The following is a 25,483-nucleotide window of genomic DNA, read 5'->3' on the forward strand; positions in this document are numbered from 1 at the left end:
TCTGCCCCCGCACCCAACCCTTACCAGTCCCAACAGGCGCTCTCTTTCCCTCTCCCTCCGCTCTGCACTCCTCTGCCCCCGCACCCAACCCTTACCAGTCCCAACAGGCGCTCTCTTTCCCTGTCTCTCTGCTCTGCACTCCTCTGCCCCGCACCCAACCCTTACCAGTCCCAACAGGCGCTCTCTTTCCCTCTCCCCTCCGCTCTGCACTCCTCTGCCCCGCACCCAACCCTTACCAGTCCCAACAGGCGCTCTCTTTCCCTCTCCCTCCGCTCTGCACTCCTCTGCACCTGCACCCAACCCTTACCAGTCCCAACAGGCGCTCTCTTTCCCTCTCTCTCTGCTCTGCACTCCTCTGCCCCCGCACCCAACCCTTACCAGTCCCAACAGGCGCTCTCTTTCCTCTCTCCCTCTGCTCTGCACTCCTCTGCCCCCGCACCCAACCCTTACCAGTCCCAACAGGCGCTCTTTTCCCTCTCTCTCTGCTCTGCACTCCTCTGCCCCTGCACCCAACCCTTACCAGTCCCAACAGGCGCTCTCTTTCCTCTCTCTCTGTTCTACACTCCTCTGCCCCGCACCCAACCCTTACCAGTCCCAACAGGTGCTCTCTTTCCCTCTCTCTCTGCTCTGCACTCCTCTGCCCCTGCACCCAACCCTTACCAGTCCCAACAGGCGCTCTCTTTCCCTCTCTCTCTGCTCTGCACTCCTCTGCCCCCGCACCCAACCCTTACCAGTCCCAACAGGCGCTCTCTTTCCCTCTCCCTCCGCTCTGCACTCCTCTGCCCCCGCACCCAACCCTTACCAGTCCCAACAGGCGCTCTCTTTCCCTCTCCCTCCGCTCTGCACTCCTCTGCACCTGCACCCAACCCTTACCAGTCCCAACAGGCGCTCTCTTTCCCTCTCTCTCTGCTCTGCACTCCTCTGCACCCAACCCTTACCAGTCCCAACAGGCGCTCTCTTTCCCTCTCTGCTCTGCACTCCTCTGCCCCCGCACCCAACCCTTACCAGTCCCAACAGGCGCTCTCTTTCCCTCTCTCTCTGCTCTGCACTCCTCTGCCCCCGCACCCAACCTTTACCAGTCCCAACAGGCGCTCTCTTTCCCTATCTCTCTGCTCTGCACTCCTCTGCACCCAACCCTTACCAGTCCCAACAGGCGCTCTCTTTCCCTCTCTCTCTGCTCTGCACTCCTCTGCCCCCGCACCCAACCCTTACCAGTCCCAACAGGCGCTCTCTTTCCCTCTCTCTCTGCTCTGCACTCTCTGCCCCAACCCTCCAGTCCCAACAGGCGCTCTCTTTCCCTCTCTCTCTGCTCTGCACTCCTCTGCCCCCGCACCCAACCCTTACCAGTCCCAACAGGCGCTCTCTTTCCCTCTCTCTCTGCTCTGCACTCCTCTGCCCCCAACCCTTACCAGTCCCAACAGGCGCTCTCTTTCCCTCTCTCTCTGCTCTGCACTCCTCTGCCCCCGCACCCAACCCTTACCAGTCCCAACAGGCGCTCTCTTTCCCTCTCTCTCTCAGAAAACCCAGAGAGACGAGGAAGGAATGTGCTTTTAACATCTGTCTGTGAAGTAACACATGTATTTTAGCTAATGCTGTTATCCAAAGATGACTGTGCGCTCTGGATAAATCCAATGCTTTTTCGGTGTGAGTGTTTCTGTGAGAGGGCATTTGAGGATGCATATATGACTCTTTAAAGTCAGAGTGGGATCTATAGTGCTTCACTTATTGTATCTGTATCTTACCCAGAATGCAACAGTGAAGGTCACACCCTCTCCCTTTCTCCATAGTTGCGGCTCAGTTCAATCAAAGCCACATATTAATGCAGAAGCATGAAACAGCTTTTTCCTTAACGTCAAAACAAAATAATCACAGAATACATTTGCAAAATATAGAAATTAATATGTGGACTCCTCTCACAGTTATTGGTTTCAGTAGAATATGTTTTTGCTTTGCTCTGGCAACTTTGATTGCATCACACCTTTGTTTGTACCGTGTAACCTTCAAGTGTCACATGGCAGTAGTTGTTACTCGTCACGCTGCTCTCAGGCGATATATCCTCAGTCATTTACATCTTCAGATGTCTCATATCACTACCATAACCTGGGTTAACACTTTCTAACACAATTTAATGCTGATCTTAATTAGAAATATGTGTTTTAGTTGAGACCCAAGGTCTCTGTGGTGAATCCAATATCAACTTTACTCAACTCTGTTATTCTGCTCACTGCTGCTCAGTGTAAAGAAGTGAATCATTCTTCTCCCATAGAGATACATTAGATGGATAGACCTGTTCAGTACACCGACAGCCACACTCAGTTTAACTCGCAGGCTGCAGCTCTGCTCCGTATAACACCACACAAATTCCATGTAGCGATTACAAATGGTGACATACTTAGCATTACTGAAATTAATGTGCCACAGATCGATATCAGACGACTTTCAAACAGCTCAATTTTACACTTGCTGCAGGCAACAGATGGAACTAGCTGATAGTGTTGCCAGAGGCTCCAAGGTAGACCAGCAAGTTGAAAACAGGGCCCTTTGGTTATGGTTCTGAGAGAGGGGTGAAAATATGTACCCTTTTCACAACTATTGAGCTAAACTGAGCTGACTAGAACTGCAGGCCTGGTTACTCATCCACGGACCATAGTTGCGTGCCGGAAAGGACCATATGAAAACTAAATATCTGAGCCTGAGCCAGAATATGGTCCGGGTCGGCAGAATAGTGTGAAAAGGATGATACTGTATTACAGTGCTTATCTTCTTAACCGGACCCTGGTCGCCTAAACCCAAATCTGATTATTAGAATAGAGTCATTAATTGCAAATGAGCTTCTGCTACTGTGTTGGGTACACAAAGGATTTCTATAAATGTCTAGTGCTGGGTGTTTTTGAATGTTTTACTAGACACATTGTTTTACATTCAGAATAGGTTTAGCTTCAAACTGTGTGAGAGAAAACAATCAAATGAAGTCGCAGTGTTTAAATACACCTAGAGGCACATTATATTCTCAGTGTTTAAATACACCTAGAGGCACATTATATTCTCAGTGTTTAAATACACCTAGAGGCACATTATATTCTCAGTGTTTAAATACACCTAGAGGCACATTATATTCTCAGTGTTTAAATACACCTAGATGCACATTATATCCTCAGTGTTTAAATACACATAGAGGAACATTATATCCTCAGTGTTTAAATACACATAGAGGCACATTATATTCTCAGTGTTTAAATACACCTAGAGGCACATTATATTCTCAGTGTTTAAATACACCTAGAGGCACATTATATTCTCAGTGTTTAAATACACCTAGAGGCACATTATATTCTCAGTGTTTAAATACACCTAGAGGCACATTATATTCTCAGTGTTTAAATACACCTAGAGGCACCTTATATTCTCAGTGTTTAAATACACCTAGAGGCACCTTATATTCTCAGTGTTTAAATACACCTAGAGGCACCTTATATTCTCAGTGTTTAAATACACCTAGAGGCACATTATATTCTCAGTGTTTAAATACACCTAGAGGCACATTATATTCTCAGTGTTTAAATACACCTAGAGGCACATTATATTTTCAGTATCAGAATGTTTAGTTCCTTCCCAGACAGGGATCAAACATGTCAGCAGAAATCTCTCAACCCATGATTGATAGGACTCTGCATCACATTGATAGGTCTGTGTATCTCTGATTTAAAAAACTATCTACACCTCTCACTTATTTCAGGGTGAATCTCCTGGAACTGCAGGACTGGGGGGATTGGAGAAAGGAGCATGCCATTTATTAAAAACCCTGTCATTGGAGCCATTCCTGTTCCAGGATTCCTACTGAGGCATTGTGATTGCATTGCCCTGGTTAGACTGTGTGTGTGTAACCGATGTGAAATGGCTAGCTAATTAGCGGTGGTGCGCGCTAATAGCGTTTCAATCGGTGACGTCACTCGCTTTGAGACCTTGAAGTAGTGGTTCCCCTTGCTCTGCAAGGTCCACGGCTTTTGTGGAGCGATGGGTAACGATGCTTCGTGGGTGTCAGTTGTTGATGTGTGCATAGGGTCCCTGGTTCGAGCCCAGGTTGGGGCGAGGAGAGGGACGGAAGCTATACTGTTACATGTGTACAATATATATGCGTGTGCGTGCATGTGTGTAACAGCGTGGCCGAGTGGAGACGGAGCGAGAGAGAAGGATTTTTTAAACAAGTCAGGACACATCTGGTTTTGATTGGTGGAGAAAAAAAGGCCCGCACTGTGTTCTGAGAACTGGCAGTGCCTCTACAACTCAACCCAGGACAGCACAGTACAGTACAACACTGGAAAACAGACAGGGAGAACTGAATTACACCGCCCCCCACCACCGCTTATACCCTGAGTCTTTGCCAATTCACATAATCCCACATATGTTTCCAAGTACTGTATACATGACTTCCTCCCTTCCCACTATGCTATGGGAGAGGGCAATGAGGTAGGTAGCCTGGTACAAGCTAGGACTTCTAGTCCCATACCATGGCAGTTCTGTGTTTTAGGGAGAATAGTACCCTGGAGGCAAATGAACGTCTCAATGCCTGTCTGTTTAATCCTTGTCTTGTCACCTCAGAAGTATTGAAGAGGCAGAGAAATTGCGAGAGGTAGCACTGGAAAGCAGTTATCGGTGAACACCCCCCTGAGGCTGCTAAAATCAGCTATTCTCCATCTGTTTGATCAGAGAGGGGGAGGAGAGGGGGTGGAGAAGAGGTGGAGGAGGGGATGGCAGGTCACAGATTGAACGTGACAGAGAAGCCCTCCTCTGGCTAGAGAGGAGAATACTGCAATTAAAAGTGACTCTGTGGTTAACACCAGCAGACGCCAGCAGCCCCTGCAGCCTGACCAGCCTGCCTATTCTCATTCAGCCCATACTGTAGTTTTGGAGCGCAGACAGCATTAAGGTGTGTCTGCCTGTATGAGTGTGAATGTAGCCTTAGCCGCTTCAGGAGATAACCTTCCTCGTTAAGCGATTGTCTTCATGGTTGAGGCAAGGTCTGTCACCTCTGTGAATATAGCTCAGATTGAGATGGAGTGTGTGTGTGTTTGCCCTTGTGAACCTACTTTTATACACAGGGAGTATGTGACTATCTATACCTGCGGTTTAGAGGCACTATGGGTCCTGTTCTTCTGCCCAGGGATGTTCTGAAGGGAGTGTTTGGTTGAGAGGGACTATGAGTCCTGTTCTAACCAGGACTGTTCTGAAGGGAGTGTTTGGTTGAGAGGGAGTATGAGTCCTGTTCTAACCAGGACTGTTCTGAAGGGAGTGTTTGGTTGAGAGGGAGTATGAGTCCTGTTCTATCCAGGACTGTTCTGAAGGGAGTGTTTGGTTGAGAGGGACTATGAGTCCTGTTCTTCTGCACAGGGCTGTTCTGAAGGGAGTGTTTGATTGAGAGGGACTATGAGTCCTGCTCTAACCAGAACTGTTCTGAAGGGAGTGTTTGGTTGAGAGGGACTATGAGTCCTGTTCTTCTATCCAGGGCATAGCTATGGAACGTACAGACCTCGTTCTACCATGTAACGCACAGTGATCTGTTTCCACCCAATCCCTTTCTGATGGGATTTCACAAGCTGCCAATAATCCACAGGCAATGGCAAGGATACATTTTCTCTAACACTAAAAATAATGTAGTTGCAAACAGCGGGAGGAAGCTGGGACTAAGCAGAAATTAAGTTTTGCAGAGCAGCGTTTGAGGGGATTGTTCATAGAAAACACAGGAGAGAACATCCATTTGCATGCCATTTTCCACAGCACAGGATAGGCTACAGAACTTAAATACACAATGCTGTTTTCACTTCCACATTGCATGGAAAATTGCTTTAGTAAATAAGGTGCTGAATAGGAACGGCAGGAGTTATGGTTGTGAATTTACTACAGTGTATTTATGGCCTTTTCGTGCAGTGTACTGTGTGTAACACTTCATGCTTCTTTAAGTTATAGTTATGTGCTGTGCTGTGACGGCAGTATTATAGAGCATTAATATTCAAATTGCATTGTAATGAGATAGAGAAGTAAAGGGAGAGAGAGAGAGAGAGAGAGAGATGGGAGAGAGATAGAGATATGGGGGAGAGAGAGAGGTAAAGAGCGAGATGGGGAGAGAGAGAGAGAAGTAAAGAGCGAGATGGGGGAGAGAGAAGTAAAGAGCGAGATGGGGGAGAGAGAAGTAAAGAGCGAGATGGGGGAGAGAGAGAGAAGTAAAGAGCGAGATGGGGGAGAGAGAGAGAGCGAAGTAAAGAGTGAGATGGGGGAGAGAGAGAAGTAAAGAGCGAGATGGGAGAGAGAGAGAGAGAGAGAAGTAAAGAGCGAGATGAGGGGGGAGAGAGAAGTAAAGAGCGAGATGGGAGAGAGAGAGAGAAGTAAAGAGCGAGATGGGGGAGAGAGAGAGAAGTAAAGAGCGAGATGGGAGAGAGAGAGAGAAGTAAAGAGCGAGATGGGGAGAGAGAAAAGTAAAGAGCGAGATGGGAGAGAGAGAGAGAAGTAAAGAGCGAGATGGGAGAGAGAGAGAGAGAAGTAAAGAGCGAGATGGGGGAGAGAGAGAAGTAAAGAGCGAGATGGGGGAGAGAGAGAGAGAAGTAAAGAGCGAGATGGGGGAGAGAGAGAAGTAAAGAGCGAGATGGGGGAGAGAGAGAAGTAAAGAGCGAGATGGGGAGAGAGAGAGAAGTAAAGAGCGAGATGGGGGAAAGAGAGAGAGAGAGAGAAGTAAAGAGCGAGATGGGGAGAGAGAGAGAGAAGTAAAGAGCGAGATGGGGAGAGAGAGAGAAGTAAAGAGCGAGATGGGGAGAGAGAGAGAAGTAAAGAGAAGAGATGGGGGAGAGAGAGAAGATAAAGAGCGAGATGGGGAGAGAGAGAGAGAGAGAAGTAAAGAGCGAGATGAGGGGAGAGAGAGAGAGAGAGAAGTAAAGAGCGAGATGAGGGGAGAGAGAGAGAAGTAAAGAGCGAGATGGAGGAGAGAGAGAAGTAAAGAGCGAGATGGGGGGAAAGAGAGAGAGAGAGAGAGAGAGAAGTAAAAAGCGAGATGGGGAGAGAGAGAGAGAAGTAAAGAGCGAGATGGGGGAGAGAGAGAAGTAAAGAGCGAGATGAGGGGAGAGAGAGAGAGAAGTAAAGAGTGAGATGGGGGAGAGAGAGAAGTAAAGAGAGAGAAGTAAAGAGATGGGGAGAGAGAGAGAGAAGTAAAGAGCGAGATGGGGGGAGAGAGAGAGAAGTAAAGAGCGAGATGGGGGAGAGAGAGAGACAGAGAAGTAAAGAGCGAGATGGGGGAGAGAGAGAGACAGAGAGAGAGAAGTAAAGAGTGAGATGAGGGGAGAGAGAGAGAGAAGTAAAGAGCGAGATGGGGGGAGAGAGAGCGAGATGGGGGAGAGAGAGACAGAGAGAGAAGTAAAGAGCGAGATGGGGGAGAGAGAGAGAGAGAGAAGTAAAGAGCGAGATGGGGGAGAGAGAGAGAGAAGTAAAGAGCGAGATGGGGGAGAGAGAGAGAGAGAAGTAAAGAGCGAGATGGGGGAGAGAGAGAAGTAAAGAGCGAGATGAGGGGAGAGAGAGAGAAGTAAAGAGTGAGATGGGGGAGAGAGAGAAGTAAAGAGCGAGATGGGGGAGAGAGAGAAGTAAAGAGCGAGATGGGGAGAGAGAGAGAGAAGTAAAGATCGAGATGGGGGAGAGAGTGAGAAGTAAAGAGCGAGATGGAGGGAGAGAGAGAGAAGTAAAGAGCGAGATGGGGAGAGAGAGAGAAGTAAAGAGCGAGATGGGGGAGAGAGAGAGAGAGAAGTAAAGAGCGAGATGGGGAGAGAGAGAGAAGTAAAGAGCGAGATGGGGAGAGAGAGAGAGAGAAGTAAAGAGCGAGATGGGGGAGAGAGAGAAGTAAAGAGCGAGATGGGGGAGAGAGAGAAGAAAAGAGCGAGATGAGGGGAGAGAGAGAGAGAGAAGTAAAGAGCGAGATGAGGGGAGAGAGAGAGAAGTAAAGAGCGAGATGGGGGAGAGAGAGAGAAGTAAAGAGCGAGATGGGGGAGAGAGAGAGAAGAAGTAAAGAGCGAGATGGGGGGAAAGAGAGAAGAAAGAGAGATGGGGGAGAGAGAAAGCGAGATGAGGGGAGAGAGAGATGGGGAGAGAGAGAGAAGTAAAAGCGAGATGGGGGAGAGAGAGAAGTAAAGAGCGAGATGGGGGGAGAGAGAGAAGTAAGCGAGATGGGGAGAGAGAGAGAAGTAAAGAGGATGGGGGAGAGAGAAGTGGGGATGGGGAGAGAGAGAAAGTAAAGAGCGAGATGGGGAGAGAGAGAGAGAAGTAAAGAGCGAGATGGGGGAGAGAGAGAAGTAAAGAGCGAGATGGGGGAGAGAGAGAGAAAGAGCAGATGGGGAGAGAGAGAGAGATGGGGGAGAGAGAGAAGTAAAGAGCGAGATGGGGAGAGAGAGAGAGAGCGAGATGGGGGAGAGAGAGAGAGTAAAGTAAGAGCGAGATGGGGGAGAGAGAGAGAGAAGTAAAGAGCGAGATGGGGGAGAGAGAGAAGTAAAGAGCGAGATGGGGGGAGAGAAGAGAGAGATGGAGCGAGATGGGGGAGAGAGAGAAAGTAAAGAGCGAGATGGGGGGAGAGAGAGAGAAGTAAAGAGCGAGATGGGGAGAGAGAGAGAGAAGTAAAGAGCGAGATGGGGGAGAGAGAGAGAGAAGTAAAGAGCGAGATGGGGAGAGAGAGAGAAGAGAGAGAGAGAGAGAAGTAAAGAGGAGATGAGAGAGAGAGAGAAGTAAAGAGCGAGATGGGGAGAGAGAGAAGTAAAGAGCGAGATGGGGGAGAGAGAGAGAAGTAAAGAGTGAGATGGGGGGAGAGAGAGAAGTAAAGAGCGAGATGGGAGATGAGGGGAGAGAGAGAGAAGTAAAGAGCGAGATGGGAGAGAGAGAGAGAAGTAAAGAGCGAGATGGGGAGAGAGAGAAGTAAAGAGCGAGATGGGGGAGAGAGAGAGTAAGAGCGAGATGGGGGAAAGAGAGAGAGAGAAGTAAAGAGAGATGGGGAGAGAGAGAGAAGTAAAGAGCGAGATGGGGGAGAGAGAGAAGTAAAGAGCGAGATGGGAGAGAGAGAGAGAAGTAAAGAGCGAGATGGGGGAGAGAGAGAGAAAGTAAAGATGGGGAGAGAGAGGGGAGAGAGAGAGAGAGAAGTAAAGAGCGAGATGGGGAGAGGAGAAGAGAGAGAGAGAGAGAGAGAGTAGTAAAGAGCGGGGAGAGATGAGATGGGGGAGATGGGGAGAGAGAGAAGTAAAGAGCGAGATGGGGGAGAGAGAGAAGTAAAGAGCGAGATGGGGGAGAGAGAGAGAAGAAAGAGCGAGATGGGGGAGAGAGAGAGAGAGAAGTAAAGAGCGAGATGGGGGAGAGAGAGAGAGAGAGATGGGGAAAAGAGCGAGATGGGGAGAGAGAGAGAGAAGAGATGGGGAGAAAGAGCGAGATGGGGGAGAGAGAGAAGAGAAGAGAAGTAAAGAGCGAGATGGGGGAGAGAGAGAGTGAGCGAGATGGGGGAGAGAGAGAGAGAAGTAAAGAGAGATGGGGGAGAGAGAGAGAGAGAAGTAAAGAGCGAGATGGGGGAGAGAAGTAAAGAGCGAGATGGGGAGAGAGAGAAAGAAGATGGGGGAGGGAGAGAGATGGGGGAGAGAGAGAGAAGTAAAGAGCGAGATGGGGGAGAGAGAGAGAAGTAAAGAGCGAGATGGGGGAGAGAGAGAAGATGGGGGAGAAGAGAAGTAAAGAGCGAGATGGGGGAGAGAGAGAGAAGTAAAGAGCGAGATGGGGAGAGAGTAAAGAGAGAAGAAAGAGCGGATGGGGGAGAGAGAGAGAAGTAAAGAGCGAGATGGGGGGAGAGAGAGAGAGAAGATGGGGAAGAGCGAGATGGGGGAGAGAGAGAGAAGTAAAGAGCGAGATGGGGGAGAGAGAGAAGTAAAGAGAGATGGGGGAAAGAGTAAAGAGAGATGGGGGAGAGAGAGAGTAAAGAGCGAGATGGGGGAGAGAGAGAGAAGTAAAGAGCGAGATGGGGGAGAGAGAGAGATGGGGGGAGTAAAGAGCGAGATGGGGGAGAGAGAGAGAAGTAAAGAGCGAGATGGGGGAGAGAGAGAGAGAAGTAAAGAGCGAGATGGGGGAGAGAGAGAGAAGAGAGAGCGAGATGGGGAGAGAGAGAAGTGAGCGAGATGGGGGGAGAGAGAAGTAAAGAGCGAGATGGGGGAGAGAGAGAGAAGTAAAGAGCGAGATGGGGGAGAGAGAGAGAAGTAAAGAGCGAGATGGGGGAGAGAGAGAGAAGTAAGAGCGAGATGGGGGAGAGAGAGAGAGAGAGAGGGAGAAAGAGCGAGATGGGGGAGAGAGAGAGAGTAAAGAGCGAGATGGGGGAGAGAGAGAAGTAAAGAGCGAGATGGGGGAGAGAGAGAAGTAAAGAGCGAGATGGGGGAGAGAGAGAGAGAGAAGAAGTAAAGCGAGATGGGGGAGAGAGAGAGAGAAGTAAAGAGCGAGATGGGGGAGAGAGAGAAGTAAAGAGCGAGATGGGGGAGAGAGAGAAGTAAAGAGAAGATGGGGGAGAGATGGGGGAGAGAGAGAAGTAAAGAGCGAGATGGGGGAGAGAGAGAAGTAAAGAGCGAGATGGGGGAGAGAGAGAGAGAAGTAAAGAGCGAGATGGGGGAGAGAGAGAGAGAGAGATGGGGGAGAGAGAGAAGTAAAGAGCGAGATGGGGAGAGAGAGAGAGAAGTAAAGAGCGAGATGGGGGAGAGAGAGAGAAGTAAAGAGCGAGATGGGGAGAGAGAGAGAGAAGATAAAGAGCGAGATGGGGGAGAGAGAGAAGTAAAGAGCGAGATGGGGGGGAGAGAGAGAGAGAGTAAAGAGCGAGATGGGGGAGAGAGAGAAGTAAAGAGCGAGATGGGGAGAGAGAGAGAGAAGTAAAGAGCGAGATGGGGGAGAGAGAGAGAGAAGTAAAGAGCGAGATGGGGGAGAGAGAGAGAAGTAAAGAGCGAGATGGGAGAGAAGTAAAGAGAGGATGGAGAGAGAGAAGTAAGAGAGAGAGAGATGGGAGATGGGAGAGAGAGAGAAGTAAAGAGCGAGATGGGGGGAGAGAGAGAAAGTAAAGAGCGAGATGGGGGAGAGAGAGAGAGTAAAGAGCGAGATGGGGGAGAGAGAGAGAGAAAAAGAGCGAGATGGGGGAGAGAGAGAGAAAGAAAGTGAGATGAGGGAGAGAGAGAGAGTAAAGAGCGAGATGGGGAGAGAGAGAGAAGTGGGGAAGAGCGAGATGGGGGAGAGAGAGAGAAGTAAAGAGCGAGATGGGGGAGAGAGAGAGAAGTAAAGAGCGAGATGGGGGGAGAGAGAGAAGTAAAGAGCGAGATGGGGGAGAGAGAGAAAAGAGCGAGATGGGGAGAGAGAGAGAGAGAAGTAAAGAGCGAGATGGGGGAGAGAGAGAGAGAAGTAAAGAGAGAAGTAAAGAGCGAGATGGGGAGAGAGAGAAAGTAAAGAGCGAGATGGGGAGAGAGAGAAGTAAAGAGCGAGATGGGGGAGAGAGAGAAGAGAGCGAGATGAGGGGAGAGAAAGAGAGCGAGAGATGAGGAGATGGGGGAGAGAGAGAGAAGTAAAGAGCGAGATGGGGAGAGAGAGAGAAGTAAAGAGCGAGATGAGGGGGAGAGAGAGAGAGAGAGTAAAGAGCGAGATGGGGGAGAGAGAGAAAGTAAAGAGCGAGATGAGGGGAGAGAGAGAGAAAGAGCGAGATGGGGGAGAGAGAGAGAAGTAAAGAGCGAGATGGGGAGAGAGAGAGAAGTAAAGAGCGAGATGGGGAGAGAGAGAGAAGTAAAGAGCGAGATGGGGGAGGAGAGAGAGAGAAGTAAAGAGCGAGATGGGGGAGAGAGAGAGAGAGAAGAGAGAGAGATGGGGGGAGAGAGAGAGAGAGAGAAGTAAAGAGCGAGATGGGGGAGAAAGTAAAGAGCGAGATGGGGGAGAGAGAGAGAAGTAAAGAGCGAGATGGGGGAGAGAGAGAGAGAGAGATGGGGGAAGAGCGAGATGGGGAGAGAGAGAGAGAGAAGTAAAGAGCGAGATGGGGGAGAGAGAGAGAGTAAAGAGAGAGAGAGAGAGAAGTAAAGAGCGAGATGGGGAGAGAGAGAAGTAAAGAGCGAGATGGGGGAGAGAGAGAAGAAAAGAGCGAGATGGGGAGAGAGAGAGAAGTAAAAAGAGCGAGATGGGGGAGAGAGAGAAGAGAAAGAGCGAGATGGGGGAGAGAAGTAAAGAGCGAGATGGGGGAGAGAGAGAGAAGTAAAGAGCGATGATGGGGAGAGAGAGAGAGAAGTAAAGAGCGAGATGGGGGAGAGAGAGAGAAGAAGTAAAGAGCGAGATGGGGGAGAGAGAGAGAGTAAAGAAGATGGGGAAAAGAGCGAGATGGGGGAGAGAGAGAGAGAGAGAGAAAAGAGATGAGGGGAGAGAGAGAAAGTAAAGAGCGAGATGGGGAGAGAGAGAGAAGTAAAGAGCGAGATGGGGGATGGGATGGAGAGAGAGAGAGAAGTAAAGAGCGAGATGGGGGAGAGAGAGAGAAGTAAAGAGCGAGATGGGGGAGAGAGAAGTAAAGAGCGAGATGGGAGAGAGAGAGAAGTAAAGAGCGATGATGGGAGAGAAGTAAAAAGAGCGAGATGGGGGAGAGAGAGAAGAAAGAGCGAGATGGGGGAGAGAGAGAGAGAAGTAAAGAGCGAGATGGGGGAGAGAGAGAGAGAGAAGTAAAGAGCGAGATGGGGGAGAGAGAGAGAGAGAAGAAGTAAAGAGCGAGATGGGGGAGAGAGAGAGAAGTAAAGAGCGAGATGGGGGAGAGAGAGAGAAGTAAAGAGCGAGATGGGGGGGGAGAGAGAGAAGTAAAGAGCGAGATGGGGGAGAGAAGTAAAGAGATGAGAAGTAAAGAGCGAGATGGGGGAGAGAGAGAGAAAGAAGATGAAGAGAAGTAAAGAGGAGATGGGGGAGGGAGAAGTAAAGAGCGAGATGGGGAGAGAGAGAGAAGTAAGAGCGAGATGGGGGAGAGAGAGAGAAGTAAAGAGCGAGATGGGGGAGAGAGAGAAGTAAAGAGCGAGATGGGGGAGAGAGAGAGAAGTAAAGAGCGAGATGGGGAGAGAGAGAGAGAAGTAAAGAGCGAGATGGGGGGAGAGAGAGAGAGAAGTAAAGAGCGAGATGGGGAGAGAGAGAGAGAAGTAAAGAGCGAGATGGGGGGAGAGAGAGTAAAGAGCGAGATGGGGAGAGAGAGAGTAAAGAGCGAGATGGGGGAGAGAGAGAAGTAAAGAGCGAGATGGGGGAGAGAGAGAGAGAAGTAAAGAGCGAGATGGGGAGAGAGAGAAGAAGCGAGATGGGGGGAGAGAGAGAGATGGGGGAGAGAGAGAAGAGATGGGGGGAGAGAGAGAGAGAGAGAGAAGTAAAGAGCGAGATGGGGGAGAGAGAGAGAAGTAAAGAGCGAGATGGGGGAGAGAGAAGAAAAAGAGCGAGATGGGGGAGAGAAGTAAAGAGATGGGGGAGAGAGAAGAAGTAAAGAGCGAGATGGGGGAGAGAGAGAGAGAAGTAAAGAGCGAGATGGGGGAGAGAGAGAGAAGTAAAGAGCGAGATGGGGGAGAGAGAGAAGTAAAGAGAGAGATGGGGGAGAGAGAGAGAGAGAAGAGAAAGAGAGAAGAGATGGGGGGGAGAGAGAGAGAGAAGTAAAGAGCGAGATGGGGGAGAGAGAGAAGTAAAGAGCGAGATGGGGGAGAAGAGAAGTAAAGAGAGAGGGGAGAGAGAAGTAAAAGAGCGAGATGGGGGGAGAGAGAGAAGTAAAGAGAGATGGGGGAGAGAGAAAGTAAAGAGCGAGATGGGGAGAGAGAGAAGTAAAGAGCGAGATGGGGAGGAGAGAGAGAGAGAGAGAAGTAAAGAGCGAGATGGGGAGAGAGAGAGAAGAAGTAAAGAGCGAGATGGGGGGGAGAGAGAAGAAAGAGCGAGATGGGGAAGAGAGAAGTAAAAGTGAGATGGGGAGAGAGAGAAGTAAAGCGAGATGGGGGAGAGAGAGAGAGAAGTAAAGAGCGAGATGGGGGAGAGAGAGAGAAGTAAAGAGCGAGATGGGGGAGAGAGAGAGAAGTAAAGAGCGAGATGGGGGAGAGAGAGAGAAGTAAAGAGCGAGATGGGGAGAGAGAGATGAGGGAGTAAAGAGCGAGATGGGGAGAGAGAGAGAGAAGTAAAGAGCGAGATGGGGGAGAGAGAGAGAAGTAAAGAGCGAGATGGGGAAGAGAAGTAAAAGAGAGATGAGGGAAGAAGAGCGAGATGGGGAGAGAGAGAAGTAAAAGAGATGCGAGATGGGATGGGGAGAGAGAGAGAAGAAAGAGCGAGATGGGGAGAGAGAGAAGTAAAGAGCGAGATGGGGGAGAGAGAGAGAAGTAAAGAGCGAGATGGGGGAGAGAGAGAAGTAAAGAGCGAGATGGGGAGAGAGAGAGAGAGTAAAGAGCGAGATGGGGGAGAGAGAGAGAGAAGTAAAGAGCGAGATGGGGGAGAGAGAGAAGTAAAGAGCGAGATGGGGGAGAGAGAGAGAAGTAAAGAGCGAGATGGGGGAGAGAGAGAGAGAGAAGTAAAGAGCGAGATGGGGAGAGAGAGAGAAGTAAAGAGCGAGATGGGGAGAGAGAGAGAGAAGTAAAGAGCGAGATGGGGGAGAGAGAGAAGTAAAGAGCGAGATGGGGAGAGAGAGAAGTAAAAGATGGGGGGAGATGAGGGGAAGAGAGAGAGAGAGAAGTAAAGAGCGAGATGGGGGGAGAGAGAGAGAAGTAAAGAGCGAGATGGGGGGAGAGAGAGAGAAGTAAAGAGCGAGATGGGGGAGAGAGAGAGAGAGTAAAGAGCGAGATGGGGGAGAGAGAGAGAGAGAGAAGTAAAGAGAGATGGGGAGAGAGAGAAAGTAAAGAGCGAGATGGGGAGAGAGAGAGAGAGAAGTAAAGAGCGAGATGGGGGAGAGAGAGAGAAGTAAAGAGCGAGATGGGGGGAGAGAGAGAAGTAAAGAGCGAGATGGGGGAGAGAGAGAGAGAAAGTAAAGAGCGAGATGAGCGAGATGGGAGAGAGAGAGAGAGCGAGAGAGAGTAAAGAGCGAGATGGGGAGAGAGGAGAGAGAGAGAGAGAAGTAAAGAGCGAGATGGGGGAGAGAGAGAGAAGTAAAGAGCGAGATGGGGAGAGAGAGAGAAGAGCGAGATGGGGGAAAGAGATGGGGGGAGAGAGAGAGAAGTAAAGAGCGAGATGGGGGAGAGAGAGAAGTAAAGAGCGAGATGGGGGAGAGAGAGAGAGAAGTAAAGAGCGAGATGGGGAGAGAGAGAGTAAAGAAGCGAGATGGGGAGAGAGAGAAGTAAAGAGCGAGATGGGGGAGAGAGAGAGAAGTAAAGAGCGAGATGGGGAGAGAGAGAGAGAAGAAAGAGCGAGATGGGGAGAGAGAGAAGTAAAGAGCGAGATGGGGGAGAGAGAGAGAGAGAAGTAAAGAGCGAGATGGGGGAGAGAGAGAGAAGTAAAGAGCGAGATGGGGGAGAGAGAGAGAGCGAGATGGGAGAGAAAGAGAGATGGGGGAGAGAGTAAAGAGCGAGATGGGGGGAGAGAGAGAAGTAAAGAGCGAGATGGGGGAGAGAGAGAGAAGTAAAGAGCGAGATGGGGAGAGAGAGAGAAAGAGCGAGAAGAAAAGAGCGAGATGGGGAGAGAGAGAGAAGTAAAGAGCGAGATGGGGGAGAGAGAAAGAGAGATGGGGGAGAGAGAGAAAGAGATGGGGGAGAGAGAGAGAAAGTAAAGAGCGAGATGGGGGAGAGAGAGAGAAGTAAAGAGCGAGATGGGGGGAGAGAGAGAGCGAGAGTAAAAGAGCGAGATGGGGGAGAGAGAGAGAGAGTAAAGAGCGAGATGGGGGAGAGAGAGAGAGAAGTAAAGAGCGAGATGGGGGAGAGAGAGAGAAGTAAAGAGCGAGATGGGGGAGAGAGAGAGAGAAAGAGCGAGATGGGGGAGAGAGTAGAGTGAGGGGGAGAGAAAGAGCGAGATGGGGAGAGAGAGAGAGAAGAAGAGCGAGATGGGGGGGAGAGAGAGAGAGAAAAAAGAGCCGAGAGATGGGGGGGAGAGAGAGAGAGAGAGAGAAGTAAAGAGCGAGATGGGGAGGAGAGAAGAAAGAGAGATGGGGAGAGAGAGAAGTAAAGAGCGAGATGGGGGAGAGAGAGAAGTAAAGAGCGAGATGGGGGAGAGAGAGAAGTAAAGAGCGAGATGGGGGAGAGAGAGAGAGAGAGAAGTAAAGAGCGAGATGGGGATGGGGAGAGAGAGAGAGAAGTAAGAGCGAGATGGGGGAGAGAGAGAAAGTAAAGAGCGAGATGGGGGAGAGAGAGAGAAGAGAGAAAGAGCGAGATGGGGGAGAGAGAAGTAAAGAAAGAGCGAGATGGGGGAGAGAGAGAGAAGTAAAGAGCGAGATGGGGAGAGAGAGAGAGAGAGAGAGAAGTAAAGAGCGAGATGATGGATGGAGGGAGAGAGATGAGAAGTAAAGAGCGAGATGGGGGAGAGAGAGAGAAGTAAAGAGCGAGATGGGGGAGAGAGAGAGAGTAAAGAGCGAGATGGGGAGAGAGAGAAGTAAAGAGCGAGATGGGGGAGAGAGAGAGAGAAGTAATGGGGAGAGAGAGATGGGGGAGAGATGGGGAGAGAGAGAAGAGAAATGAGCGAGATGGGAGAGAGAAGTAAAGAGCGAGATGGGGGAGAGAGAGAGAAGTAAAGAGCGAGATGGGGGAGAGAGAGAAGTAAAGAGCGAGATGGGGAGAGAGAGAGAGAAGTAAAGAGCGAGATGGGGAGAGAGAGAGAAGTAAAGAAAGAGCGAGATGGGGGAGAGAGAGAGAGAAGTAAAGAGCGAGATGGGGGGAGAGAGAGAAGTAAAGAGCGAGATGAGGAGAGAGAGAAAGAGGAGATGAGAAGTAAAGAGAGCGAGATGGGGAGAGAGAGAGAGAAGTAAAGAGAGGGGGAGATGGGGGAGATGAGAGAGGGAGAGAGAGAAGTAAAGAGCGAGATGGGGAGAGAGAGAGAGAAGTAAAGAGCGAGATGGGGGAGAGAGAGAGAGATGGGGGGAGAAGTAAAGAGCGAGATGGGGGAGAGAGAGAGAGAAGTAAAGAGCGAGATGGGGGAGAGAGAGAGAGTAAAGAGCGAGATGGGGGAGAGAGAGAGAGAGGGGGGAAGTAAAGAGCGAGATGGGGGAGAGAGAGAGAAAGAGAGAGATGGGGGGAGAGCGAGAGATGGGGAGAGAGAGAAGTAAAGAGCGAGAGAGCGAGATGAGGAGAGAGAAGTAAAGAGCGAGATGGGGGAGAGAGAGAGAGTAAAAGAGCGAGATGGGGGAGAGAGAGAGAAGTAAAGAGCGAGATGGGGGAGAGAGAGAGAAGTAAAGAGCGAGATGGGGGAGAGAGAGAGAAGTAAAGAGCGAGATGGGGGAGAGAGAGAGAAGTAAAGAGCGAGATGGGGAGAGAGAGAGAAGTAAAGAGCGAGATGGGGGAGAGAGAGAGAGAAGTAAAGAGCGAGATGGGGGGAGAGAGAGAGAGAAGTAAAGAGCGAGATGGGGAGAGAGAGAGAAGTAAAGAGCGAGATGGGGAGAGAGAAGTAAAGAAAGAGAGAAGTAAAGAGCGAGAGAGAGAGAGAGAGAGGAAAGAGCGAGATGGGGGAGAGAGAGAGAGAGTAAAGAGCGAGATGGGGAGAGAGAGAAGAAAGAGCGAGATGGGGGAGAGAGAGAGACAGTAAAGAGCGAGATGGGGGAGAGAGAGAGATGGGGGGGAGAGAGAAGAGAAGTAAAGAGCGAGATGGGGGAGAGAGAGAGAGAAGTAAAGAGCGAGATGGGGGAGAGAGAGAGAGAAGTAAAGAAGCGAGATGGGGGGAGAGAGAGAGAAGTAAAGAGAGATGGGGAGCGAGAAGAAAGAGTGAGATGGATGGGAGAGAGAGAAGAAAGAAGATGGGGAAAGAGTAAAAGAGAGATGGGGAGAGAGAGAAGTAAAGAGCGAGATGGGGGGAGAGAGAAGTAAAGAGCGAGATGGGGAGAGAGAGAAAGAAGTAAAGAGAGAGAGAGAAGTAAAGAGCGAGATGGGGGGAGAGAGAGAAGTAAAGAGCGAGATGGGGGAGAGAGGGGAGAGAGAGAGAAGTAAAGAGCGAGATGGGGAGAGAGAGAGAAGTAAAGAGAGATGGGGAGAGAGAGAAGAAAAGAAAGTAAAGAGCGAGATGGGGAGAGAGAGAAAGTAAAGAGCGAGATGGGGGAGAGAGAGAGAAGTAAAGAGCGAGATGGGGGAGAGAGAGAGAAGTAAAGAGCGAGATGGGGGAGAGAGAGAGAAAGAAAGAGCGAGATGGGGGAGAGAGAGAGAAGTAAAGAGCGAGATGGGGGAGAGAGGGGAGAGAGAGAGAGAGAAGTAAAGAGCGAGATGGGGGAGAGAGAGAGAGAAGTAAAGAGCGAGATGGGGGAGAGAGAGAGAGAAGTAAAGAGAGATGGGGAGAGAGAAGAGAGAAGTAAGAGCGAGATGGGGGAGAGAGAGAGAAGTAAAGAGCGAGATGGGGGAGAGAGAGAGAAGTAAAGAGCGAGATGGGGAGAGAGAGAAGTAAGAGCGAGATGGGGGAGAGAGAGAGAGAGTAAAAGAGCGAGATGGGGGAGAGAGAGAGAAGTAAAGAGCGAGATGGGGAGAGAGAGAGAAAGAGATGGGGGAGAGAGAAAGAGTAAAGAGCGAGATGGGGAGAGAGAGAGAGAGAGATGGGAGAGAGAGAAGTAAAGAGCGAGATGGGGGGAGAGAGAGAAGTAAAGAGCGAGATGGGGGAGAGAGAGAGAGAGAAGTAAAGAGCGAGATGGGGGAGAGAGAGAGAAAGAGCGAGATGGGGAGAGAAGAGAAGTAAAGAGAGATGGGGGAGAGAGAGAGAGAAGTAAAGAGCGAGATGGGGAGAGAGAGAGAAGTAAAGAGCGAGATGGGGGAGAGAGAAGTAAAGAGTGAGATGGGGAGAGAGAGAGAGAGTAAAGAGTAAAGAGAGATGGGAGAGGAGAGAGAAGAGCGAGATGGGGGAGAGAGAGAAGAAAGAGCGAGATGGGGAGAGAGAGAAGAGAAGTAAAGAGCGAGATGGGGGAGAGAGAGAGAAGTAAAGAGCGAGATGGGGGAGAGAGAGAAGTAAAGAGCGAGATGGGGAGAGAGAGAGAGAGAAGTAAAGAGCGAGATGGGGGAGAGAGAGAGAAGTAAAGAGCGAGATGGGGAGAGAGAGAAGAAGTAAAGATGCGAGGGGGGAGAGAGAGAGAAGTAAAGAGCGAGATGGGGAGAGAGAGAGAGAGAGAGAAAGAGGAGATGGGGGAGAGAAGTAAAGAGCGAGATGGGGGAGAGAGAGAGTAAAGAGCGAGATGGGGGAGAGAGAGAGAGTAAGAAGTAAAGAGCGAGATGGGGGGAGAGAGAGAAGTAAAGAGCGAGATGGGGGAGAGAGAAGTAAAGAGCGAGATGGGGAGAGAGAGAGAGAGAAAAGAGCGAGATGGGGAGAGAGAGAGAGAGAAGTAAAGAGCGAGATGGGGGAGAGAGAGAGAAGTAAAGAGCGAGATGGGGGGAGAGAGAGCGAGATGGGGAGAAGAGAGAGAGTAAAGAAGAGAGAGAGAGAAGTAAAGAGATGGGGGAGAGAGAGAGAAGTAAAGAGCGAGATGGGGGAGAGAGAGAAGTAAAGAGCGAGATGGGGAGAGAGAGAGAAGAGAAAGAAAGAGCGAGATGGGGGAGAGAGAGAGAGTAAAGAGCGAGATGGGGGAGAGAGAGAAAGTAATGGGGGAGAGCGAGATGGGGAGATGAGAGAAGAGAAGAAAGAGCGAGATGGGGGAGAGAGAGAGAAGTAAAGAGCGAGATGGGGGAGAGAGAGAGAGAGTAAAGAGCGAGATGGGGGAGGAGAGAGAGAGAGAAGTAAAGAGCGAGATGGGGGGGGAGAGAGAGAGAGAAGTAAAGAGCGAGATGGGGGAGGAGAGAGAAGAGAGAGAGGGGGAGAGAAAGAGCGAGATGGGGAGAGAAGTAAAGAGAGAGGGGAGAGAGAGAGAGAAAGAGCGAGATGGGGGAGAGAGAGAGAGAAGAAAGAGCGAGATGGGGGAGAGAGAGAAGTAAAGAGTAGATGGGGAGCGAGATGGGAGAGAGAGAGAAGTAAAGAGCGAGATGGGGGAGAGAGAGAAAGAGCGAGATGGGGGAGAGAGAGAGAGAGTAAAGAGCGAGATGGGGAGAGAGAGAGAAGTAAAGAGCGAGATGGGGGGAGAGAGAGAGAAGTAAAGAGCGAGATGGGGGGAGAGAGAGAGAAAGTAAAGAGCGAGAGATGGGGGAGAGAGAGAAGTAAAGAGCGAGATGGGGGAGAGAGAGAAGTAAAGAGCGAGATGGGGGAGAGAGAGAGAGAGAGAGAAGTAAAGAGCGAGATGGGGGAGAGAGAGAGAGAGAGAAGTAAAGAGCGAGATGGGGGAGAGAGAGAGAGAGAAAAAGAGCGAGATGGGGGAGAGAGAGAGAGAAGTAAAGAGCGAGATGGGGGGAGAGAGAGAGAAGTAAAGAGCGAGATGGGGGGAGAGAGAGAGAAAGAGCGAGATGGGGGAGAGAGAGAAAAAGAGCGAGATGGGGGAGAGAGAGAGAGAAGAGCGAGATGGGGAAGAAAGATGGGGGGAGAGAGATGAAAGGGAGATGAGAGAGAGAAGAGAAGTAAAGAGCGAGATGGGGAGAGAGAGAGAGAAGTAAATGGGGGAGAGAGAGATGATGGGGAGAGAGAGAGAGAAGTAAAGAGCGAGATGGGGGAGAGAGAGAGAAAGTAAAGAGCGAGATGGGGAGAGAGAGAGAAGTAAAGAGCGAGATGGGGGAGAGAGAGTAGAGAAGCGAGATGAGGGAGAGAGAGAGAGAGAACGAAGAGATGGGGAGAGAGAGAGAGAGTAAAGAGCGAGATGGGGAGAGAGAGAAAGTAAAGAGCGAGATGAGAGAGAAGAAAGAGAGATGAGAGGGAGAGGGGAGAGAGAGAGAGAGAAGTGGGAAAGAGCGAGATGGGGAGAGAGAGAGAGAGTAAAGAGCGAGATGGGGGAGAGAGAGAGAGAGAAGTAAAGAAAGCGAGATGGGGGAGAGAGAAAGTAAAGAGCGAGATGGGGGGAGAGAGAAAAGAGGCGAGATGAGAGAGAGAAGTAAAGAGCGAGATGGGGAGAGAGAGAGAGAGAAAGAGCGAGAGAGGGAGAAGAGAAGTAAAGAGCGAGATGGGGGGAGAGAGAGAGAGAAGTAAAGAGCGAGATGGGGGAGAGAGAGAGAGAAGTAAAGAGCGAGATGGGAGAGAGAGAGAGAGAAAAGAGCGAGATAAGAGAAAAGTAAAAAGAGCGAGATGGGGGAGAGAGAGAGAAGTAAAGAGCGAGATGGGGAGAGAGAGAGAGAAAAAGAGCGAGATGGGGAGAGAGAGAGAGAAGTAAAGAGCGATGATGGGGAGAGAGAGAGAGAAGTAAAGAGCGAGATGGGGAGAGAGAGAAGTAAAGAGCGAGATGGGGGAGAGAGAGAGAGAGAGTAGTAAAGAGCGAGATGGGGAGAGAGATGGGGAAGTAAAGAGCGAGATGGGGGAGAGAGAGAAGTAAAGAGCGAGATGGGGAGAGAGAGAGAGAAGTAAAGAGCGAGATGGGGGAGAGAGAGAGAGAAGTAAAGAGCGAGATGGGGGAGAGAGAGAGAAGTAAAGAGCGAGATGGGGGAGAGAGAGAGAAAGTAAAGAGCGAGATGGGGAGAGAGAGGGAGAGAAGTAAAGAGCGAGATGGGGGAGAGAGAGAGAGAGTAAAGAGCGAGATGGGGGAGAGAGAGAAGTAAAGAGCGAGATGGGGGAGAGAGAGAGAGAAGTAAAGAGCGAGATGGGGGAGAGAGAGAGAAGAAGTAAAGAGCGAGATGAGAGAGAGAGGAGAGATGGGGAGAGAGAAGTAAAGTGAGATGGGGGAGAGAGAGAGAGTAAAGAGCGAGATGGGGAGAGAGAGAGAGAGAGTGAGATGGGGGAGAGAGAGAAGTAAAGAGCGAGATGGGGGAGAGAGAGAGAAGTAAAGAGCGAGATGGGGAGAGAGAGAGAGAAAGAAGATGGGGAGAGAGAGAGAGAAGTAAAGGATGAGAGAGAGAGAGAGAAGTAAAGAGCGAGATGGGGGAGAGAGAGAGAGAGTAAAGAGCGAGATGGGGGAGAGAGAGAGAGAAAAAGAGATGGGGGAGAGAAGAAGTAAAGAGCGAGATGGGGGAGAGAGAGAGAAGTAAAGAGCGAGATGGGGGAGAGAGAGAGAGTAAAAGATGGGGAGAGAGAGAGAGAGAGGGCGAGATGGGGAGAGAGAGAGAAGTAAAGAGCGAGATGGGGGAGAGAGAGAGAGAAGTAAAGAGCGAGATGGGGAGAGAGAGAGAGAGAGAGTAAAGAGCGAGATGGGGGAGAGAGAGAGAGAGAAGTAAAGAGCGAGATGGGGAGAGAGAGAGAAAGAGAGGGGGAAGAGAGAGAAGTAAAGAGTGAGATGAGGGGGGGAGAGAGAAAGTAAAGAGCGAGATGGGGAGAGAGAGAGAGAAGTAAAGAGTGAGATGAGGGGAGAGAGAGAGAGAGAAGAGAAGTAAAGAGCCGAGATGGGGGAAAGAGAGCGTGAAGAGCGAGATGGGGGAGAGAGAGAGAGAAGTAAAGAGCGAGATGGGGGAGAGAGAGAAGTAAAGAGCGAGATGGGGGAGAGAGAAGAAGTAAAGAGGAGATGGGGGAGAGAGAGAAGTAAAGAGCGAGATGGGAGAGAGAGAAGTAAAGAGCGAGATGGGGGGAGAGAGAGAGAAGTAAAGAGAGAGAGAGAAGTAAAGAGCGAGATGGGGAGAGAGAGAGAGAGAGAGAAAAGAGTGAGATGGGGGAGAGAGAGAGAGAAGTAAAGAGCGAGATGGGGAGAGAGAGAGAAGTAAAGAGCGAGATGGGGGAGAGAGAGAGAAGTAAAGAGCGAGATGGGGGAGAGAGAGAGAAGAAAGAGCGAGATGGGGAGAGAGAGAGAGAAGTAAAGAGTGAGATGGGGGAGAGAGAGAGAGAAAGAGCGAGATGGGAGAGAGAAGTAAAGAGCGAGATGGGGGAGAGAGAGAGAGAAGTAAAGAGCCTGATGGGGAGAGAGAGAGAAGTAAAAGTGAGATGGGGAGAGAGAGAGAGAAGTAAAGAGCGAGATGGGGAGAGAGAGAGAGTAAAGAGTGAGATGGGAGAGAGAAGTAAAGAGAGATGAGGGGAGAGAGATGATAAAGGAGAGAGAAGAAGTAAAGAGGAGATGGGGGAGGGGGTGAGATGAAGAGAGAAGTAAAGAGTGAGATGGGGGAGAGAGAGTAAAGAGTGAGATGGGGGAGAGAGAGAAGTAAAGAGCGAGATGGGGGGAGAGAGAGAAGTAAAGAGCGAGATGGGGGGAGAGAGCGAGAGAAATGGATTTGGCCCTTTTGATTTTCAGCAACTCACGCAAACTAAAATCTCAATTCATATGCGTCTGCTGTGGCTGCATTTTTTGCCGCTGTGTTGATGAAAAGACTGTAATGTTGGACTGTTTGCTCTGGGAGGGATGTATGGAGGGAAGGATTGAGGGGGGAAATATTAGATGGACAAACCAAGTCCTGTTCTTATATAAGCTCAGATATTGAGTGTGACCTGCTGCCACTTTATCTTGCCCTCTGCAGATTGCATTCCATAATCTAACCAGACAGATTTTCTTTAATGAAATCCTGTAAGAATGATTAGAATAAAAACACTTCTGAATGAGCAGGAACTGCTTTAAAGATAGAGAGCCTTTGGCTTTGCTTTTGCCACTGTCTACTCCTCTAGTTAGACATTTGGTCTTGATGCCACTAGCCTCATTGGGAGACTGGAATTGGATTTGGCACCGTATGATGTTTTCCATCTTAAAACCAGTGAACCAAACCAGTGAAAGACTAAGTCAATGTTTACTTCCAACCTGTCTTTCCGGTAATTCTTTAGTTGATTCTGCTTAATTATATTCAATAGGTCTGTGGGACAAAGCTTCTCCATTTAGTATTTATGTCTGTCATTTGGGTCAGGTGGTGGTTGAGCATCTTTCGTCATTGTTGAAAGACAAATATAAAACATTTAGCAACAAGATGCAGACGTCCTGTGAAAGCAGAGACAAACACAATCATAAATACAAGTTCATGTCAGCTCAGCATTACACGAGCAGAACAAATGCCTCCCATTGATCAGCAGTAAGAAAACAGGGAGTCTCAGAGATGGGGGATAAAACACCAAACCATCAACCGACCAGACTAGGGTAGCCATCTCATCCTGCTAGACCAAATGAATCATCTTAATGAACTATAAACAATACATACTGTGGGCTTTAATTATGTCCCATGAAAATAGATAGAAACAAACACACAGTTCGAGAGGGGAAAAGACGGAAAAACAGGGGAGGAGGCTTACAGAAGGTGGAATTCCTCTGGCACCACCGTCGTCTCCATTAGAGGGCTGTTTTGGTTTCTGTTCACCACTGCCGTGGTTACAAGGGGGAAACAGGAGGGAAAAGGGGAGTTTTGGTGCCAGTTCTGGGAGTCTGAGGTAAACCCTTCCTGCTCTCCCCTCTCCTCCCTCTATGTTGCCTGGCTAGCGGTTTAGCGTTAGCCCCAGGCAGCCCTTCTCCAGACCACTGGGCTGATAAAGGAGCGCTGGCATAAATTCCCACGTTAAAAAAAACTTTCTATACTATGGTATAAATACTATAGTATACTGTGGTAATACCTACTATTGTATACTATGGTATAAATACTATAGTATACTGTGGTATACTTACTATGGTATACTATGGTATAAATACTATAGTATACTATTGTATACATACTATAGTATTCCCTGTAGTGTTTTTACAGACTTTACTGTAGTATTCTGTTAGGTGCCTCCTAAGAAGAGGTAGGTTCAGGAGCAGGAGAGCAAGGAATTCCAGTTTGCACAGTCATTTATTAAGTCCCAACCCACCAACAACAGGCGGGGAAAATCTCAAAACACACGGAGGAGAAACCTCTACTCCTAATACAGTACCAACGGTACAATGACTGTGAGGGAAAAACCCCTGTGGCGCAAACACGCACCCCTAACAGAGCAAACACAGCAAAATAACCCCGCACAAAGACTAGCAGGCAGCGGAGGTTAATAACCCCACCGAAATGAACTAATCAGACACAGGTGATAACAACAACAGACAGACACAAACTAAAAGGAAAAATGTATCTATGGCAGCTAGTAGGCTGGCGACGACGACCGCCGAGCACCGCCCGAACAGGAAGAGGAGCCACCTTCTAGTAGGCTGGCGACGACGACCGCCGAGCACCGCCCGAACAGGAAGAGGAGCCACCTTCTAGTAGGCCGGCGACGACGACCGCCGAGCACCGCCCGAACAGGAAGAGGATCCACCTTCTAGTAGGCCGGCGACGACGACCGCCGAGCACCGCCCGAACAGGAAGAGGAGCCACCTTCTAGTAGGCCGGCGACGACGACCGCCGAGCACCGCCCGAACAGGAAGAGGAGCCACCTTCTAGTAGGCTGGCGA

General features: G+C 49.8%; 1 protein-coding gene across 1 annotated transcript in view; it reads left to right on the plus strand.

Annotated features, from left to right (window-relative positions):
- Window positions 1-25,483, plus strand: part of LOC115144865 (plexin-B2-like) — a 256,416-nt gene that overhangs the window by 137,929 nt on the left and 93,004 nt on the right. The window lies entirely within an intron of this gene.

The sequence above is a fragment of the Oncorhynchus nerka genome, linkage group LG17 (assembly GCF_034236695.1).
Source record: "Oncorhynchus nerka isolate Pitt River linkage group LG17, Oner_Uvic_2.0, whole genome shotgun sequence".
Classification (NCBI taxonomy): Eukaryota; Metazoa; Chordata; class Actinopteri; order Salmoniformes; family Salmonidae; genus Oncorhynchus; species Oncorhynchus nerka.